This window comes from Lontra canadensis, unplaced genomic scaffold (assembly GCF_010015895.1).
Source record: "Lontra canadensis isolate GAN:19392208 unplaced genomic scaffold, GSC_riverotter_1.0 scaffold1, whole genome shotgun sequence".
Taxonomy (NCBI): Eukaryota; Metazoa; Chordata; class Mammalia; order Carnivora; family Mustelidae; genus Lontra; species Lontra canadensis.
The window spans coordinates 102990902-103013852 of record NW_022630995.1 but is presented as its reverse complement, the minus strand read 5'-3'; positions in this window follow the sequence as shown (position 1 = coordinate 103013852).

The window sequence follows — 22951 nt, the reverse complement described above, 5'->3', positions numbered from 1 at the left end:
TCTGTGTGAGCTCTCTGGATCACTGGAGCCTGAATCAATCAGCCAGCAATATTTATTGAGCACCCACTGTGTGCAAAAATCTGTACCAAGAGCTCTAAAGTCTGCAGTGTTGGTTGTGCCTGCCAGCCAGGGTCAGCATTCCTTGTGAAACAATTCTGGCATTTGCTTTGTAGTGCAAAAGGGAGTGGGAGTCTGGAGGTTGGTACTGTGTATTTTAAGCCTCAAAATTTAAAAATCCCTATCATGGAAAGGAAGTTTCCAATGGTGTATTTCCTCCATCTTTTCTGTAGCCTTATGGTATGGACACTGATGGGTGTCTGTAAGCTGGAAGTGATTAGATTTTGTCAAGTTTTCTTAAAATATGCACATGAAAATCTATTCCATTATAAAGTGTGTTCATAGTTGTGGTAGAGAGAAACCTAAGCAAAGCTAGAGGGTTTATCTCAATGAGAGAATTGTCTTTATTTGGGAACCTATATTAATAGAGATATTTGATTACCAAGGTAAGGCTTCATGGGGCTCAGTGAAGCATAGAGAGATTGCTAACCTTCTCTGTACTAAGAAATAAACAAATTTGGAGGGTTCAGGGCTGAGCAATCTAGGTAGGGAAGAGGAAGAGAGCAGAGGGGTAAGAAGAGGGTGGAGACTGCAGACTGATAGGAGGCTGGGGCATGGGAAGACACAGTCATTAAAAAATTCCTCTAAATTGGAAGTGGTAGAAGGGAGGTTTAATCCTTAATTTTAAATTGTTGGTGGTGCTGTGCAGTTATGTGAGCCTTGTCTGCTCTTTCCAAATTCTGTGGAATCTCTTGCAGGCACAGCTTTGAGTCTTTGGTTGCTGAGAGACAAGGGTGAGACCAGATGGAGTGAGAAAAAGGAGAGAAACATAGTAAGGAAATAAACACATGGATCTGCCTAATCTAAGGAATAATATTACTAATAATGTCAAGTCTGCCTTTACAACATTTTAGTAAAGCAAGCAGCAGATTCCCCCAAATGGCGAATCCTACTTTATTTCATTTTTATTACCTAAGTCAGAAGAAGCTTTTGCTTGGTCTTTTGGAGGCTTCGCCTGGGGCAGTGAGTAGCCAGGAGCCATTGGATATGGGTAGTGCCAACAGCTGAGGCAGGGGTAATGGGATCATACTTCTTAGGCATGGGTGAGTAAAGAGTACTAATTTGTCATTAGCTTAGTCCAGTTGTGCAAAGTTAAGGGCTGTTTATCTTATTGAGGTAGTGCATTTCACATTTCACATCTGTCCTTCTGATTCCGAATATGCATACACAAAGTTATTAATGATGCTGGAAAAAGCAAGACCTTGTGCCTCTTCCTGCCAATCGCTTAAACTCATCTCCTTTCTAAGAGTCTTTTATAGTCAGATTGGGTCTTAAATCCCTATCTCATTCTCCATTCACAGACTCCTATTTTAAGGCTTGATAAGAGTCTTTAGCTTAGAAATATGAATATGAGACCCAAAAGCTCACTGTATATGCCAGGGTCTTGGCAGGAAAGAGATGCCACACTCAAACTGGGTAACTGAGCAGAGTTTCATGAAAGGACAATATATAAAGCTGTGGGCAAGGCTAAAAGGGCAAGGGGAGAGAGTGACTCATGAACTTGCTGTATAAAGAGGTATAAAGAGGACCCTATGACAGGAGCTGGCTTTTGAGAGGCAGACACACATAATCTGGGTGGCCGGCAAGAGAGACTCTGACCTCATAAGTTTCTTGCTTTCTGCTGTCCTGCTGGTGCCTCAGATTGACTGAACCCAACTGGAAGCTTGTAGCAGTCCCCATAGGCCAGTTTCCCAGGGAAGAGATGAGGCTGGAAGAGGATCTGAAGGGCAAATAGAAGAGATCAAGCCAAGCATACAGTTTTCTGTATTTTGAGGGCTGTTGTATTTGGGGAAGGCCCATGCTACTAACTTTAACTTGCTAAATGCCATTTGCTTCAAGAAAGCTTTCTCATAAACCCAGCCAGAAGGAGCTTGCTATCTTTTAAATGTGTCTAGTACTGTGTTTGTCCTATTCATTGAAGACAACAGATACTGTCTTGGATTAAAGGTGCATGAAAACTTTCCCATATGTGTCTTGCTTATATTTGTTTCTTCCAGAATGCCTCACACAATGCCTTGCATTCAACTTTTTCCATTGAAAGTTTTCTGTTTTGAACTGGCCAACCACACAGGGCAGTAGGGAGAATTATTCATGCCTCCTCAAGTATGACAGGTGTTTACCTCATGTTTTCACTGTTACTCAGATGGTCTCTACTCTACCTGGATGGTAATGACAGCATTTTCAGCATGATTCATGCCACTATCCTTCCGTGTAGTCTGTAAGCCACAGAGCAGCAAAGAATCGTAAACTTAAGATGGCATTGGGATAATTGTTTCTTTGTTCTGAAGTCTCTTGCTGTTTACTTGCTTCTTGCCCTAACAGTTATTCCCAGACTATTTGCATCACTTCCTTCCTCTGGTCTAGCTCCTTTTCCTTGTTTCTCTTTACCTCAGGCTCCCTGCCCTGGTTAACCAAAGTTACTTGTGGCTTCTCAGCATGAAGAGCATAATTTGCTTCTGGTCCTTTGCATGCATCTTGTTCAAGGTCTAGAGAATTGTCTTTTTACCTCCCTGGGTTATTAGGAAGTTAGCATTGCCCTGAGGTTGTTGGTAAGAATCTCAGCAGAATTGGAAAACAAATAAACCAAAAAACCCCCAAAAAACCAAACTACCTAGTTAAGGCATGTTTCCCTAATTTTGCATTTGGGTATTTGCATTTTGGAATCTGTAGGTAGTATTTTAGACTTTTCCTTTAAAATTTTTGTATCTTCCTAGTGGGTTTTGTAGTATAGGCTACTGCATATTTTGGGTCTGGATTATGCTGTCAAGCATATTATTTCTCTAATTTCTGTTTATTTACAAATTTTATAAATAGATAGTCAAATTTTCCTTTCACGTGGTAGTGAAAGCATCATGTTATGTATTGAATTTTATCTATTAACCACTCTTAATTTGAATTTTATCTATTATCCACTTTTATCTATTAAGCACTCTGTGGTTCTCATTCATTTAGGTATTAAATCACTCACTTGTGATATTATCCAGACCACATTTCTCCACCTAATTGGTAAATATATCATTAAAAACTTCAAATGTCTTGCTGTAATCCAAATATAGCATTCTATGCCAGTCTGGCTATGAGAAAAAATATTAGCTTAATTTGCATGATTTATTGTTCAAAGGCAGGCTGGCTCCTAGTCATTAACACTTGCAAATGTTTACATACCTTTTTAATGATTTGTTCAAGATTTTTTTTTTTCTTTTTGGTTGTTTTTATTGTTATTTTTTGGTTGTTGTTATTTTTTGTTTCACCAGTGGCTGAAATAAATTTTAGAAGTCTGTAGTTTTCAGAAAATATGTTTGGAAAATGAAATGTTTGCTTGCTCATCCTCAGTCTTCTGTCATCTCTTTTATTCAGTTTAATGTCTCAAGTGCTGACATTTGTCCTGCTTTGAATTTGCAAATCCTTTTAGTATTCAGGGATAGAATTCATCCTAGTTAGGTCCCTCTGAATTTAAAACACAGTCACCAATTTTGGATTTTAATCCTTTTTGGATTTTAATCCTTTAAAAAAATTATGGAAGGATTGAAATTGCTCCCTGGTAGGCTCAACAGTAGTCTGCAAGTTAAGAAGAAGAAGTGGACACTATCTAACATGCACAGTGAGGGAATAGTAGCTAGCAAATTTATGCACCATATTTAAATCTAGCTCTGAATTTAAAATTCTTATTATTTAAGAGTCTTTCATTTATAAGGATGAAAACAGAAATAAATACATTTTCAAGAGGAGTTCCTTATTAAAATCCACATTTCTGTTATATCGACACCTGAGAGTGTTAATGTTGAGCAGAGCTGTTACCTTTGTTGACATTAAGATTCAGAAATAGGGTGAGAAAGTTTAAAAATATGGAAAAAATACATAAAAATATGGAAACAAATACATGTAAAAGATACAGCAAAACATATAAGTGTTCATCTGGATCTTAAAAAATAAATCCACACTTCAAGGACATGATGTCCTTAGATTTGTTGAAGAGCTAAAGGAGCTATGAGGTGAGCTATTCCTTTCCTTATCTCACACAAGTAAGCCATGAGTGACCAGGAGTGCAGGTCAAAACCCATTACCTGAAACCAACTGGCTCTGTCTGCTGCAGTATGACCTTATGTGAGGAATTGATAAGTGGACAAAAATGTAATAACAAGCTAAATATCACATATTTGTTATGTTCCTCTAACAGGTTTGAAATAAACTTTGGAACTCTTGTAAACTTTTTTAATCATTAAATTATTTATTTACTTGTTTGTTTGTTTATTTAAACTTTTCACCCCTTTCACTTATTTCTCCCACACCATACTCCCTGTTTCTGGTAACTATGAATCTATGAGGTTTTTTTTTTTGTTTGTTTGTTTTTTTAAGATTCCATATATATAATTTTTGTGGAATAAGAGACATCCTACCATATTTATCCTTCTCTGTCTGACTTATTTCACTTTGCATAAAGCCCTTGAGGTCCTTTCATGTTGTTACAAATGGCAAGATTTCATTTCTTCTTATAGCTCCATAATACTCCACTGTAGATACATACCACATCTTTATCCATTCATCTGTCGACATACACTCAGGTTTTTTCCTATCTTGGTTTTTGTAAATAATGCTGCAGTGAACGTAGAAGTTTCATATATCTTTTTGAGTTAGTGATTTTTTTTTAAACTTTGGATAAATACCCAGGGTGGAATTTCTAGATCATATGGTAGTTCTATTTTAATTTTTTGGGGAAACTTCATGCTATTTTCCATAGTGGCTGCACCAATTTACATTCCTGCCAACAGTGCACAGGGTTTCCTTTTCCCCACATCCTCACTAACCCTTGTTTGTCTTTTTGATAATAGTCAATCTGACAGCTGTGAAGTGATATTTCATGGTGGTTTTAATTTGACTTTGTCTGATGATTAATTATATTGAGTATACTTTCATGTACTTGTTGGCTATCTCTGTTTCTTCTCTGGGAAAATATCTATGCAGATCTGCCCATTTTTAAAATCGGATTTATTGTGTTTTTGGCTGTTGAGTGGTATGACTTCCTTGTACATTTTGAATATTAACCCCTTATATAACTTGCAAATATTTTCTCCCATTACATAGGTTGTCATTTTATTTTGTTGATGGTTTTCTTTGATGTGTAGAAGACTTTTAGTTTGATGTAATCCCATCTGTTTATTTTCATTTTCATTGCTTTTGCTTTTGGTGTCAGACTCAGAAAATCATGGATGAGAGCTATGTCAAGGAGCTTACTGCCTATGTTTTCTTTTAAGAGTTTTATGGTTTCAGGTCTTAAATACATTCAAGTATTTAATCCATTTTGAGTTAATTTTTATGTATGCTGCAAGACTGTGGTCCAGTTTGATTCTTCCACATGTTACTATCCAGTTTTCCCAGCATCACTATTGACGAGACTGACTTTCCCCACTGTATATTCTTGAGTCCTTTGTCATAAGTTAATTGTGCATATATGTGTGGATTTATTTCTGGGCTCTCTGTTCTGTTCCATTGATCTCTGTGTCTGTTTTTATGCCAATAACATACTGTTTTAATTACTATATATTACTATTACTATAGTAACAGAGTTTGCAATCAGGGAGCATGTTGCCTCCAGCTTTGTTCTTTCTCAAGATTGCTTTGGCTATTTGGGGTCTTTTGTGTGTTTTTAAAAATATATTTTACCCATTTTTGTGTGAAGGCTTTTCTCTTTAAAGCAAGGATGGATGCAAATGGGAGACCTAATTTTCTGTTATTTGTTAGCAATGTATTGTAGATGATAGATGGTTCCAAGTAGTGAGCTTCTTGCTTCTTTGTTTTGTTCTGATTATATTATTTTCTCTCTACCCTGCCCCAACAACAACAAACCAAAAATTCCCACAACAAACCTAGCCAAAATAAAAATTAATAAACAAAACCAAATTAAAAACAATCTTCTTCAGTTGGAACGTTTGTTCCTAGGTGGTGAAGAACCTGGGGGTAGGGCTGCTTATAACATGACTTTTGAGGTTCTCATGGCTCTTAGCTATTCTTGCCATGTTTATTCTGTTCTTTTTATGTTTATGCAGCTTTAAAATGCATTCAGATGATTTTTAAGTGCACTAATAATATTATTCTTTTGTGGGTTAAGAATAAAACTGTAATTGTCCCAGGAGCCTGGACCTGTAGAGTTAATAGCAAGCATTGGCAGAGAGGTGTTCTCTCAGGTCTATTTATCCAGTATCTGATTTGATAATCTCACCACAGTATCATTACTGGTCATAAAATTAACTGCTTCTTTTTTAATTTTACCCTTCAACATTCATCTTTCTTGTTTTCCTCTTAGTTGAACACTATAAAATTTTTGAGTCTTAAAGTTTTTCAACTATAAAACTCAAGGCATTTAACATGAAGAAAAAAAGGTGTGCATAGAAAAGTTATATTATGTTGCTTCATTCCTGTGTTGTTGTTTTATGTGTTCTAAGTTTGGATCTTTGATCCAACTAGCTGACTTTTTGTAAGCCATGACTCTGATAGGGTAAGCCAGTAGAGCTGGGCATTCATTACAGATGGTGAAATGCAGTTGCTGAATACCTGGTTTTGCTCAGTGATTATACCTCATGATATATACAATTACTAGAAACTTCACTTTTTTCTTATCAGGCTGAAGACTGAGAAGCAATTTAATAATGTTTTCAACTGTAAGAAAATCTTGTAAGCAGAGGGTGATATTATTTATTGTCCATTTTCTGCTGAAGAAAATAAAAAAGAATTGGTATTTAACTGCAGTGAGGGTTATTAGATATTAGAAGGAAATTCTGCTTACCTTTGGAGAAGTCATGTGGGGAGAAAGAGGGTAGAAATGGGTCACTAAGAGATGATATTTGTGGTGGGAAATTATACGCTATAATCTTCATAGGGGCTTTCCCAATAGGACAGATTAAAAGAAGTTTAGAGTATATTCTTTCTGGGAATTCAATAAGGATATTGGAGAGAGACTAGACAACAAACAGCATTTTAAGATCTTGATTAATATTATAGTTTTATGATTGAGTAATCTTTCAACAATTCAGTTGCAAGTCTGTTTTACAAATATTAAATTTTTTTTGTTATTAAACCAAAGCTTCACATATGTATTGAACACTAATATACAGAAGGCTCTTTTGGTTTGGATATAATTTATATATTACTAAATTCAGGCATTGGTGCTTAACAATAAGCACTGGTTTGGATGTGATTTTTCTAAGGTTGAAGGTGATTCCGGCTTTATGTTTATTTTTTCATATTTATTGTATCTATCCCTTATGTAAATTCTATAGGTGGCTAGGAATAAAGATGCTTACTCTGAAAACACAGGGTGAATTTTCATGACTCATGGAACTCCTTTTATCCCACTCAAGCTGCCAACTTTCCATTGCCTCATTATTTTGTAGAAGTTTGAGATTACTATGTGAGGGCTAGGTTCCCTGATCATGCATGATCTGAAATTCTCCAGGTTATATAGTAATCTCTAGTACCACCCTTAAACCCAGACCAAAGGAGCCTGTTCTTTGGGTATTGTTATGGGCTCAAATGTGTCCTCCCACTCCTAAATTTGTATGTTGAAGTATTGATCTCCAATATCTCAGAATGTGACTGTATTTGGAGAGAGGGCCTTTAAAGAGGTAATGGAAGCGAAATAGGATTAGAATTGACTCTAATCTAACCTCACTGGTGTCCTTATAAGAAGAGTAGATTAGGGCACAGAAAACAGAGACAGAGGGACAGCCATTTGAGGACACAGTGAGGATGTGATCATCTGCAAGCCAAGAAAAGAGATTTCAGAAGAAACCAACCTTGTGATGCCTTGGTTTTGGGCGTCTAGCCTCCAGAATAAGTTTTTATGTTGTTTACCACTCAGTATGCAGTATTTTGTTATGGTAGCCCCACACTAATATAGATATTAGTTTACATTATTACTCATAATGCCCTCTTCGGGTCTTCCTCCTGCCCTCTGTCCCTCTAAGGACTAGGAGTCTGTAGGACCACAGAGATATGCCTGCTTGGGAGGTGGGGCCATCTGGTACCTACTCCTGCCTCTGAACTGTGCTATGTGGACCCAGACCCTGAAATTCTGTAACTAAATGGTCTGAGTCCACTTTCAGGGCTTGAGGAACCTCTGACTTAGGTCGTTTCTCATGAAGCAGCCCTATCCACCTGTGGACTCCTGCAGACTTGGGATGTAGCTATGTGGTAGGAGTGTAAGGTAGCAAGAACAGACTAGGCATGGAAAAGAAGAGGGGATAAGCCATGGGTGGGATGGAGACAGAGAAGGGGGTATCATTTTCTCAGTGGCCCTATGTACTAGTGTGGAACTTTGAGGAATCTGAGAGTTAGGAGTTTGAACCTACTTTCCCAGGGCTTGGTCAAGGTATATTTTTCAGGGTAGTAGGAAAGGAGATATATATATGTATATATGTATATATATACATATATATATATATTTTTAAAAGTACATGAAAATATATACATATATGTCAAGGTATATTTTTCAGAGTAGTAGGAGAGGAGATATATATGTATATATGTATATATGTATATATATGTATATATTTTCATGTACTTTTTAAAAAATTATTTCTTTTCAGTGTAATAGAATTCATTGTTTTTGTACCACACCCAGTGCTCCATGCAATAAGTGCCCTCTCTAATACCCACCACCTGGCTCTCCCAACCTCCCACCCCCTGCCCCTTCAAAACCCTCAGATTGTTTTTCAGAGTCCATAGTCTCTCATGGTTCATCTCCCCCTCCAATTTCCCTCAACTCCCTTCTCCTCTCCATCTCCCCATGTCCTCCATGTTATTTGTTATGCTCCACAAATAAGTGAAACCATATGATAATTGACTCTTTCTGCTTGACTTATTTCACTCAGCATAATCTCTTCCAGTCCCGTCCATGTTGATACAAAAGTTGGGTATTCATCCTTTCTGATGGAGGCATAATACTCCATAGTGTATATGGACCACATCTTCCTTATCCATTCGTCTGTTGAAGGGCATCTTGGCTCTTTCCACAGTTTGGCAACCGTGGCCATTGCTGCTATAAACATTGGGGTACAGATGGCCCTTCTTTTCACTACATCTGTATCTTTGGGGTAAATACCTGGTAGTGCAATTGTAGGGTCATAGGGAAGCTCTATTTTTAATTTCTTCAGGAATCTCCACCCTGTTCTCCAAAGTGGCTGCACCAACTTGCATTCCCACCAACAGTGTAAGAGGGTTCCCCTTTCTCCACATCCTCTCCAACACATGTTGTTTCCTGTCTTGCAAGTTTTGGCCATTCTAACTAGTGTAAGGTGATATCTCAATGTGGTTTTAATTTGAATCTCCCTGATGGCTAGTGATGATGAACATTTTTTCATGTGTCTGATAGCCATTTGTATGTCTTCATTGGAGAAGTGTCTGTTCATGTCTTCTGCCCATTTTTTTGACATGATTATCTGTTTTGTGTGTGTTGAGTTTGAGAAGTTCTTTATAGATCCTGGATATCAACCTTTTGTCTGTACTGTCATTTGCAAATATCTTCTCCCATTTCGTGGGTTGCCTCTTTGTTTTGTTGACTGTTTCCTTTGCTATGCAGAAGCTTTTGATCTTGATGAAGTCCCAAAAGTTCATTTTTGCTTTTGTTTCCTTTACCTTTGGAGACATAACTTGAAAGAAGTTGTTGTGGCTGATATCGAAGAGGTTATTGCCTATGTTCTCCTCTAGGATTCTGATGGATTCCTGTCTCACATTGAGGTCTTTTATCCATTTCGAGTTTATCTTTGTGTACAGTGTAAGAGAATGGTCGAGTTTCATTCTTCTACATATAGCTGTCCAATTTTCCCAGCACCATTTATTGAAATGACTGTCTTTTTTCCACTGTATATTTTTTCCTGCTTTGTTGAAGATTATTTGATCATAGAGTTGAGGATCCATATCTAGGCTCTCTACTCTGTTCCACTGGTCTATGAGTCTGTGTTTATGCCAGTACCATGCTGTCTTGGTGATCACAGCTTTGTAGTAAGGCTTGAAATCAGGTAACGTGATGCCCCCAGTTTTGTTTTTCTTTTTCAACATTTCCTTAGCAATTTGGGGTCTCTTCTGATTCCATACAAAGTTTAGGACTATTTGCTCCAGCTCTTTGAAAAATACCAGTGGAATTTTCAACTAACACCAAGGAAATAGAAACAGTCATCAGAAGTTATTATCAACAGTTATATGCCAATAAGTTAAGCAACCTAGATGAAATGGATGCATTCCTGAAAACTATAAACTCCCAAAATTGAACCAGGAAGAAATTGACAACCTGAATAGACTGTTATCTAGTAACGAGATTGAAGCAGTGATCAAAAACCTCCCCAAAAACAAGAGCCTAGGACCTGATGGATTCCCTGGGGAATTCTACCAAACTTTCAAAGAAGAAATAATACCTATTCTCCTGAAGCTGTTTCAAAAAATTGAAGCAGAAGGAAAACTTCCAGACTCTTTTTATGAAGCCAGCGTTACCCTGATCCCCAAACCAGGCAAAGACCCCACCAAAAAGGAGCATTTCAGACCAATATCACTGATGAATATAGATGCTAAGATTCTCAACAAGATCCTAGAAAATAGGATCCAACAGCACATTAAAAAGATTATCCACCATGACCAGGTGGGATTCATCCCTGGGTTACAAGAATGGTTCAACATTCACAAATCAATGTGATAGAACAAATCAATAAGAGAAGAGAGAAGAACCACATGGTTTTCTCAGTTGATGCAGAAAAAGCATTTGACAAAATCCAGCATCCATTCCTGATTAAAACACTTCAAAGTATAGGGATAGACGGAACATTCCTGAGCTTCATAAAATCCATCTATGAAAAACCCACAGCAACATCATCCTCAACGGGAAAAAGCTCACAGCCTTCCCGTTAAGATCAGGAACATGACAAGGATGCCCACTGTCACCACTCTTGTTCAACATAGCATTAGGAGTCCTAGCAACAGCAATGAGACAACAAGGAGAAATAAAAGGTATCCAAATTGGCAACGAAGAAGTCAAATTCTCTTTCTTCGCAGATGACATGATTCTTTATATGGAAAACCCAAAAGACTCCACCGCCAAACTACTAGAACTCATACAGCAATTCAGTAATGTGGCAGGATACAAAGTCAGTGTACAGAAATCAGTTGCTTTCTTATACACTAACAATGAAAATACAGAAAGGGAAATTAGAGAATTGATTCCATTTACTATAGCACCAAGAACCATAAGATACTTGGGAGTAAACCTAACCAAAGAGGTAAAGTATCTGTACTCAAGGAACTAAAGAACACTCATGAAAGAAATTGAAGAAGACACAAAAAGATGGAAGACCATTCCATGCTCTTGGATCGGAAGAATAAACATTGTTAAAATGTCTATACTGCCTAGAGCAGTCTATACTTTTAATGTCATTTTGATCAAAATTCCACTGGTATTTTTCAAAGAGCTGGAGCAAATAATCTTATGATTTTCTTAATAAACATTTGCTTTTCCCTAGGTTTATTTATTGTAAGAGTACAGCATATAATACATGCAACATACAATGTATGTGTAAATCAACTGTTGATGATATCAGCATCAGAACATAGAGGTGCCTGTATTCCCTCACATTGTTCAAGGGTCAACTGTACTTCTCAAATTTCCATGTCTATATAAATCATCTAGGAGTCGTGTTCAAATGCAAATTCTGTTTGTTTGTTAACCAGTTGTATGCCTAGCATCTTTTGTTTTGTCAGATACTTTATGTTTTCGTCAATGCAGGATGAGAGTTTGCTGAAACTTGTTATTTCAATTTACTTACTTAAAATATGAACAATCAATAAAGCATAAATAACGACATTTATTTCCCTTGGAAAACAGTTCAATCCTTGATTGACGATTAAACATTAAATTATCTTACTTGTTTATCATGGGAATAATTGAATGTCATTAATGATTAGTAAGTCTGGTCTGTGTGCTGTCCTTTAGGGCCTGTTAGAATATGCTTATTATATACTATTTTAAATTTCTCTTTGTGATTTACTTATTAAACTGAACTGTATTCTTCCATTCTTCAAGGCTTTTGTATTTTGTGAGTATCTTTACCTGTATAATAATCCTTTCTTCCATATTCTGAACTGACTGTTAAGTTTATTGTTATTTTATTTTCATTGCCTTTTAAATTATTAATGTCTGCAAGATTTTATAACTTCCCAGAAAAGAAAAGGAAATTAAACATGAACCATAGTGCACTTGAACAAAATATGTGCTATTGTTATAGATTGAGTGAGTAAATTCATACTGAAAAGTATCTGTTAGAGTCTGGTTTACAATGAGTTACTAACTCACTCTGGTCAGAATGGCTAAAATTAAGAACTCAGGAAACAACATCCATTGGCCAAGATGTGGTGGTAGGGGAAGCCTCCTTCACTGTTGGTGGGAATGCAAACTGGTGCAGCCACTCTGGAGAACAGTATGGAGGTTCCTCAAAAAGTTAAAAATAGAACTATCTTATGACTCAGCAATTATGCTGCTAGGTATTTGTTCAGGGGACACAGAAATAGTGATGCCCCCAACATTTATAACAGCAATGTCCACAATAGCCAAAATATAGAAAGAACCTAGATGGCCATTGACATATGAATGGGTAAAGAAGTGGTACACACACACACACACACACACACACACACACACACATGCACACACAATGGAATATGACTCAGCCATCAAAAAGAATGACATCTTGACATTTGCAACAATATGGTTGGAATTTTAGGGTATTATACTGAGCGAAATAAGTCAGTCAGAGAAAGACAAATACCATATAATTACACTCATATGTGGAATTTAAGAAACAAAACAGATGAACATAGGGAAAGGGAAGGAAAAATAAAATAAAACCAGAGAGGAAGACAAACCATAAGAGACTCTTAACTATGGGAAACAAACAGGGGTGCTGGAGAGGAGGTGAGTAGGGGGAAAGGGTAACTGGGTGATGGGCTTTAAGGAAGACACTTGTTGTAATGAGCACTGGGTGATAAACTGTCTGTAAACAAACAATTGACCATAATGCAGTAGACTTACTGTAGAAGTGAACTTATATTTGGCCCCTATTGGAACCCAGTTACTGCATGTATGCAGGTGTTCTTTAGTCCTCTGTTACATTTCTTCACCTCTGAAATGGACTTCATGAGAGTTCATTACCTGAATTTCCAACACTGGAACTGAAGTGAGGCTATTCTAAGAATATAATGAAATTCATAGAACTTCTTCAATAGAAATGTACACATACAGATATACTCACATTTTTAAATTTAATATTAGGCAATTTGTAGAACTCTATGATTAAGAATAACTGGGGAAAGAAAGGGATGTAGAGATCAGGTTAAGTTAGAGAGGGGAAGATATCACTGGTGAGATAAAAGAAAACAAAGAAAGAAAAATAATAAATAAGTTTAATGTATAGACTGTGTTCTTCAGATTATTGGCTTTCTGGCTATGCATACTTAGTAGATGATTTCTCTGGGAATTCTAAAAAATGACTTACTTCTTAAAGATCAGTGGCAAAGATGAAAATTGAAGGGAAGTTGGTAATATGTGCCAAGATAAATGTTAATATACAAATGCAACAGTCACAATTTAAAATTGTATCCTAAAGAAATAAAAAAGTATAGATGAAAAAATATGTATATATACGTATATATGTATATGAACGTTCATTTCAGTGTTACAATGGCAAAAATGCAAGCACTCTGAATAAAGCATGGATCAACTAAATATGGCATGTTTTTGTTAATACAATACTATGCAATCATGACAAATAATGTAGATCAATGCCTCTCAACTTTAATGTACGTATGAATCAATGGTGTTCTAATAAATGTTTAGCAACTGGCTTTCTGAAAAAAAATTTATGTTAAGTATTTGATGATTTATGTGATTCAAATATTCCACCATGTCTGATTTAATGCTACCAGTGATGCCACTGAATGTAGAGTTGGGGAAAGATGTCCACTACTGGCTCACTTAAAATGCAGGCCACCTCTAGCACACCACTGAAGGATGAATCACTTGTGGCCTTGTTTAAATGCAGATTCTCATTCAGAAGTTCTTGGAAAAATCCCGAGACTTTTCATATCTAAAAAGCTCTTAGGTCATTTTGTCGGCTGCTGCTCTGGGGACAATTGGAGCAATGAGGTTGTAGAATAATATCTGTTGGTAAGAGAAAAAAGACTTTCCAATATATTACTATATGAAACTAAAACCTGAGACAAAGTTGTGTGGGTAGTTGTATTATTATTTCCAAGATATACATAGTATGGACACATTGTGTCCTCTGATATATTATATTCATATATGTGTATATAATGTTGATATGCTCAGTAAGTTGATAACTTATAGGAATGGAATAAAAAATTTATTTTTTATTTTATTTATTTTTTATTTTTTTCTCCTATGGACCCTTTAAAATTAATTCAGTGGAGGAAGTTTCTACCCCTGAATGCAAACTTAAAAACCAACTGTCCAAATTATAAAGAACAGTATTCATTTAGAAAATAGGATATGAAGTTTTAATAATCAAAATTCTAAACTTTATTTAAAATTAAATCTTCTCCCTTCTTTCAGATAGGACAATTTTCGGGTGGCCTACCTGCTTTTGAGAAGGTATATGGATATATATATACCCTTCCCAAGGAAAGAGGCTTCTCCTCCTCCTTTTCTTGATCTGCAGTATGTCCAACCTTGGGATAAGAAAGTTCTCACTGGAACTACTAGTGCTATGAACTGGCTATGCCTCTCTGGGCTGACAGATGTCTGATGCATGACTCCTTCCATGGAGCACATTGGTGGATTTCTCAGAACCTCATATCTGGGGACTTCTTTACCTGCCATGCCTCTCATGTGAATTACTATTCTGTGTGTTCTTCTGGGAAGCTCTCTGCAGCCCCTAGAAATCCCGAGTCCATCTCCAATTTCCTTTTACTAGGATCCATTTACCTTTTGACAGACACAAGACAATCCCAGTACTTCTTCACTTGGGAAGTTTTCACTTATCTTTTAACTTGAGCAACTCAGAAAGTTCAGGCCATGTCCTCAGGCAGCAATGGTTCACCTGGCTTCACCATCAGAGAAGTTGGCCTTTGTTGTATTCCTTAGGTTTCTCCAGGGGAATGTCGGATTCCCGTCCACCACACCCCCATTTTGGGGTCACATATTAAACTCTCTCAGCAGTTCTATTGAAGCTGGTATCTCTTCCTCCTTCATTATTAAGCTTTAAGTATGGGCAGGCATTCCTAAGGCTTCTCCCTTGGGTGTCTGTTGAACACCCAGAATTTCAATAGCTCTATCTACTCATATCTTCTCTTGAAATCTTTGTTCTCTAGTTAGGGTTTCCTTCTGCATCCCTGAGGTGGTTGAGAGTACTAAGAGCTTTAGTAATAAGTAATAATCCTCCCCTCTCCTTTGTGTTTAAATTGATAAATTATACATTTGAGTATGGCTCTTCCTTCTGATATAAAAGATCAATCCTGTTTTGGTCTTGATTGAAATTCACCTTTAGCAAGCATATCACAAAAACAAAAGGATATGCCTCAAAAATACTAATATTGTTTGTGGTGAGGATATGGGTGTTTTCCTTTGAATTTGAATCACATTTTTTCTGTGATTACACTTTTATCATCCAAAATATATTATTAAAGACATATTTTTACATTTTTGGCTTTTACAATCTGGAAATGAATCCGTTTTTATAACTAGATTTGTTTTTATTTCTTGTTCAGTCTCTTGAGTCCTGACCCAATTTTTGCTACAGGTAGGAAATTACGTGTAAATGTTATGTTTTTAAAGAGCCTATGTAATATCTGAAAGAAACAATGGAATCTTAGAGTTTTATATAGTTTATATTTCTTATTGGAAGCAAATATTGCCTGATTTGCTGAAAGCTCTAAAAGCTCTATGTAACTCTTTGCTTGTCTCTGTTATCTTTGTCTTTGTGTATACTACATTCTCCAATTTATAAAAAAAATGCAAAAAAAAATGCTTTTCCCCTAGTTAATAGCACAATGCCAAATTTCCACATGGTTAAGGAAGATGATGAGTAACAGGGCCAGAGATAAGGTATAGCTGTGTACAGAATGAATGAATGAATGGATGGATGGATGGATGATGGCATCTCAGCTGACAGGTGGAGCATAGCTTGGTAATCCAGAAGCAAGTGATACTTGGAAAAACCAGGTAAGGAGACATTTGGTCATTTGGTACCATGCATTCTAACTTGGACTAGAGCTCAGGATCAGCACTCAAGTTCATAGGTGGGGCTTTGGAAAGAATAAAGTATCCAGGGCCCTGGTTTTGGAGATGTTGTTCTGGGTATTTTGTGTAATAAAGGATTCCAATTCACTTAATGTATAGAACTTAGAATAAAGCAAGTCTTTTTAATCTTTCACATGTCCGTGAAAAGACTGATATAAAGCAGTTCTGGGGACAAAAAAGGGAACAACTCTATTTCAAATATACTATTTGACTTCAAATGCAAGATCAGGGCTGGACTAGCAGTGACAGTGACAGTGACAGTGATGGATGCTGAATCCCAAGTATAGGTTTGGTGTTTCTTAAATGCTACCTGGTGGATGTTGGAATTAGTTTTAGAATTTCCTTGTTGGGGTGAGGATGGTGGTGAGAGTTTGAGCTTGCAGGAGGATGTGCAAAGATTGATGCTGGTGCTGAAAATCAATTAGGTTTGTGTTTCTCAGTGTAATCCTGAAATTACCTGCATTTTAATAATTTTGGAAGCTTGTTGAAAATGTAGATTATCAGACTCTCTGAACTAAGTGCCTGAGTGTATGTCAAGGAGTTTGCATGGCTCGAAAGCATCTTAGGTAGGATTCTTAATGTACCGTGGAGTCTAAGAACCACAAAAATAGGATGTGGCAAACATCCAAGATGAGCATTTGGCTTGAATGCCACTTGGTTTTGTCTCTGCTGGTAGTCTCAGACTTTAATATTCAGCTCAAATATTATCTCTTTTATTAAGCTATTTTCAATTTTTCTAGATGAAATGAATCACACAGTCTTTGATGCTTTCATGACACTTTCCTTTATTGTGTTTTTGGTAATTAAATTCCCTTAGAGTATAGTTTTTGATGTATATGGGCCTACCTCTCTCTGGGTAAGGCAGTGTGCATAATGATGAACAGCCAGTCAGCCTGGATTTAAGACTCATCTCTACCTCTCACCAGCTGTGTAACTTTTAGCCAATGGCTCACATTTTAAAAAAAATGCTTAATTTTCCTTATCTGTAAAATGAAGGTAGTTGTGAAAATTAAGTGAGTTAGCACTTAAAATGCACTTGTAATGCTAAACAGTGAAGGACCTAATAGTGTGTAACATACCCTTATGCTCAAGGAATCTTTGCTATTATTATTTGTTGGGGCAAGATTGCATGTTGTATTAATCTCTGTCAAGGACCTCAGTGCAGAAGTAGGCACTCCAGGAAATTGTTGAAGTTGAATTTAATTCATCTTCCAAGACAGTTATCACGTTAGACAAGGCAGTGTTCAGTTGGAGAAAACTCACTTGGCTCTCTGGAAAAAAAATACACGAAAACATGCAATGTAATATTTATGAATTTTGGGTTTGAGGGTGTGAAAGGACTTAATTAAAGATTATATAAAGAGAAAGCAGGATGAGAGAATTTTCAGAGTTTTCAAAACAACTCTGAAGTATATTTGATATGCCTATAGAATGTTAACTGTTACATACTAAATGATCCATGACTTTTTTTTTATTTTTTAAAAGCTGAATGCTTGTTTAGAAATGCACCACATAAATGAATTCAGAACTATCAGGCAATGCCCCATTTCCCATTTGGCTTTTAGGATTCTTGTGAATGGAACCTTAATTTTCAAGTAACAGATAATAAAGGGACAGTGGAATCTTAGAATTTAATAAAAACACAAAAAAGTAAATAATCTGTAACATATTTGGGCTATGCCTGATGGTTAGATCTTTTGAGTATAGGCATACCAAGGAAGGTTTTTCTTTTCTTTTTATTTACTTATTTATACTTCTGTCTCTTCCCATAAAGTATCTGTGGTCACTATATAGATATTTTGATAAAAGGCAGGCTCTTCCAAGCTTTTAAAAAATCCAGCTTCAACAGATATTTTTATAAGTGAATCTATTTATATTTTTTATAACTTAGTTACTCAAAACTTAGAAAGCAAAATTCTTTATTTTTAAGAATATGTTTATTGTAACTTGTCAGAAAGATCAATATGAAATAAATCCAATATACTTACACATATATAATTGCATATTATATATGAACATATTTTCATTTTATTTTTTGAAAATATTTTAAATAAAAAACAAGACTATTATTTTCAATAATAAAATACATATGGCTTTATTTATTTTGAATTAGCATATAATGTACTATTTGTTTTAGGGGTACAGTTCTGTGATTCATCAGTCTTACATAATTCACAGCATTCACTATAGCACATACCCTTCCCAGTGTCCATCATCCTGTCACCCTATCCCTCCTACTCCAACCCCCCATTCTAGCAACCCTCAGTTTGTTTCCTGAGATTAAGAGTCTTTTATGGTTTGTCTCTTTCTCTGGTTTTGTCTTGTTTCATGTTTCCCTCCCTTCCCCTATGATCTTCTGTCTTGTTTCTCAAATTCCTCATATCAATGATATCATATGATAATTGCCTTTTTCTAATTGACTTATTTCACTTAGCATAATACCCTCTAGTTCCATCCATGTCATTGCAAATGTCAAGAATTCATTTTTTGATGACTGCATAATATTCCATTGTATATATATACCACATCTTCTTTATCCATTCATCTGTTGATGGACATCTAGGCTCTTTCCATAGTTTGGCTACTGTGGACATTGCTGCTATAAACATTCAGGTGCACATGCCCTTTTGGATCACTACATTTGTATCTTTATCATAAATACACAGTAGTGCAATTGCTGGGTCATAGGGTAGGTCTATTTTCAACTTTTTGAGGAACCTCCATACTGTTTTCCAGAGTGGTTGCACCAGCTTGCATTCCCACCAGCAGTGTAGGAGGGTCCCCCTTTCTCCACATCCTTGCCAACACCCATCGTTTCCTGACTGGTTAATTTTAGCCATTCTAACTGGTATGAGATGGTTTTGCTTTCTATTTCCCTGATGCCGACTGATGTGGAGCACTTTTTCATGTGTCTTTTGGCCATTTGGATGTTTTCTTTGCAGAAATATCTGTTCATGTCTTCTGCCCATTTCTTGATTGGCTTATTTGTTCTTGAGGTGTTGAGTTTGATATGTTCTTTGAGGTGTTGAGTTTGATATGTTCTTTATAGATTTTGGATACTAGCCCTTTATCTGATAATGTCATTTGTGAATTTCTTCTATTCTGTCAGTTGTCTTTTTGTTTTGTAGATTATTTTCTTTGCTGTGCAAAAGCTTTTTATCTTGATGAAGTCCCAATAGTACATTTTTGCCCTTGCTTCCCTTGCCTTTGCTGATGTTCCTAGGAAGAAGTTGCTGTGGCTGAGGTCAAAGAGGTTGCTGCCTGTGTTCTCCTCAAGGATTTTGATGGATTCCTATCTCACACTTAGCTCTTTCATCCATTTTGAGTCTATTTTTGTGTGTGGTATAAGGAAATGGCCCAGTTTCATTTTTCTGCATGTGGCTGTCCAGTTTTCCAAACAAAATTTGTTGAAGAGATGATCTTTTTCCCAATGGACATTACTGCTTTGTCGAAGATTAGTTGACCATAGAGTTGAGGGTCCATTTCTGGGCTCTCTATTCTGTTCCATTGATCTATGTGTCTGTTTTTGTGCCAGTACCATACTGTCTTGATGATGACAGCTTTGTAATAGAGCTTGAAGTCTGGAATTGTGATGCCACCAACTTTGACTTTCTTTTTTAACATTCCTCTGGCTATTTGGGGTCTTTTCTGGTCCCATATAAATTTTAGGATTATTTGTTCCATTTCTTTGAAAAAAGTTGATGGTATTTTGATAGGTATTGCATTAAATGTGTAGATTGGTCTAGGTATCATAGACATTGTCACAATATTTTTTCTTCCAATCCATGAGCATGGAACATTTTTCTATTTCTTTGTGTCTTCCTCAAATTCTTTCATGAGTATTCTATAGTTTTCTGAGTATAGATTCTTTGCTTCTGTAGTTAGATTTATTTCTAGATAGCTTATGGTTTGGGTGCAATTGTAAATGGCATTGACTCCTTAATTTCTCTTTCTTTTGTGTCTTGTTGTTGGTGTAAAAATACATATGACTTCTTGATCAAGAATTACTGAGTAATCTGTTTTCAGGGTATTAATGAATAATTTTGGCTTGATAGATGATTCAGCCGGCAGAAACTTCATTCTAAAATTTATAAAAAATTTCTGTATTATTTAAGATATTCTCTTTGTGTCATGAATAAAACACATAGTTTCATGAGCATTACAAGTAAAGACACTTAAATTAAGCTTATATTAAGATATTCTTTTAAGATTAAATTTTAAGACTTCAGGACACAAATCTATTAAAATGTGCTAATGAAACTATATTAAAGTTTCAGCTTGTGCTGTGGTATACAGTTGCAGGTGGCTCTGGTTTGTAACAGAGGCTCTACCTTCTCAGGATAGTTCTGTTTTCTAGCAGTAATCCCCAAAGATGATTGGTTCTCTTCACAGAAATCTCAAAACCTTGTCTCAATGTAAAGTACCAGTATTCTCATTTCTAGCTTCCAATCATGATGGAGTAACAGGGACCAGATTTACTCTCCTGTCTCTAACAATTTTGAAAATGTTCAAATCATAGAAATAAGAATTTTCACATTGCACAGCAGGCAGCAAAACACTAATCCCTGAGGGAAAGTAAAGAAATTAGATGAGCCTTTGAATCTTCTTATTACTGCCTGGAGAGAATTTATAGTCTACCAAGAAGGAAAAGTAAACCCAAACAGAACCTGAAGATGTCTCTGAGTTGAGGAAATAGAGTTGAGAGATTGTAGGATTTCAAGGGAGCTAGAATTCACATGATTATGATCACATGAGTATCATGAAAGAGAGAGTCCCATAGAGATATATTCTAGACATCTTCAGAAGATTTATTCTGCATGTGTTTAGCTGAGTATCAAGCATTTCATATGTGTGAGGAAATTACCCAACACTAGAGGCACCTGGGTGGCTGAGTTGGTTAAGCTGCTGCCTTCGGCTCAGGTCATGATTCCAGGATCCTGGGATCGAGTCCCACATCAGACTCCCTGATAAGCAGAGAGCTTGCTTCTCTCTCTCCCTCTGCCTGCCACTCTACTTACTTGTGCTATTTCTCTGTCAAATAAATAAATAAAATCTTTAAAAGAAAAAAAAAAGAAATTACCCAACCCTAGAAAAGAACCATTGGAAAAGAGCTAGTGGAACACTCCCAGAGGTCACAGACAGTTGGTTTATATTCCTATCCAGCAAAAATACATAGTTATTAGTTAGAGTACTCAGAAGGGTAATACCTCAGTAGTGGGGCAAAATTAGCCCTGCACCAAAAGCTGCACTCTTCCTGATTAATAAAGCCTAAAATTGAGCCTCAAAAGGATAAAATTTTCCAAATAACTCAACTTTTCATTGAATAAAACTCAAGAATATTTTGAGTATCTGGTAACCAACAATGTAAAATTCATAATATCTGGCTTTCAAAGAAGGAAAAAGATGACCTATCATGAAGAGAAAAATCAATCAGTAGAAACAGACTCAGAAATGATTTACATGATAAAATTAATGGGTAATAATTTTAAAACCATATTACAGTTCTGTACTATACATTCAAGAAGATAAAGGAAATCATGAGCATGTTAAGGAAACAAAAATAATATGTAAAATGACTCCAATAAAACTCCTAAGAGACAAAGAAAAATACATGGCTTGAGATATATACATTGGGTTGGATCAACAGGAGATTAGATACTACAGAAGAAAAGATTAATAAATGTGAAGACGTCACAACAGAAACTATTAAACACAGAGAAAAAAGACTGAAAAAATGAACGAAACATCAATGAGCAGCAGAACAACTTTAGTTGGCATACTATATGGGAAATTAGAATACCCAAAGGAGAGGAGAAAGAGGCCAAGACAGAAAAAATATTTGTGGAAATAATGATTGAAAATTTTATTTTGAAACTGAATATTGATAAAAACTATGAGCCTATAGATTCGGTAAGTTCAACAAACCCCAAACACAAGAAACATAAAGAAAATTACCCCAGAAAGATTATAATTAAACTGCTTAAAATTAGTGATAGAGCGAAATCTAAAGAGTAGCCAGAAGAAAACACATTATGTAAAGAAAAATGAATGATAGTGACTGTCAAAAATAATGCAAGGTAGAAGACAGTGGAGTGATATCTTTAATGTATTGAAAGAAAAAAAGACTCCTATCAACCTAGATTGATACACTCATCAAAAATATCTTTGAAAGCAAAGGCAAAATAGACATCTTCAGTTATATACACACTGGAAGAATTTAACTCAGAATTGCACTATAAGAAATGCATTAGATTTGCATTATAAGAAATTCTAAAATGTGCTTCATAGGTAGAAGGAAAAAGACACCAGAGGGAACTCTGAATTTATACAAATAAATAAAGAATATTCAAAATGGTAAATATATATAGATATAAAAGATGCAAAGGGAGTCAACTATCAAACACTGATGCTGAGAATATAAAATGATATAATAATTTTGGTATACAGTTTGAAGGTTCTTTTTATAAGTTACATTTCACTTACTATTTGAACTAAACATTCTTTTCCTAGGTATTTATCCAAAGCAAATAAAACACAATA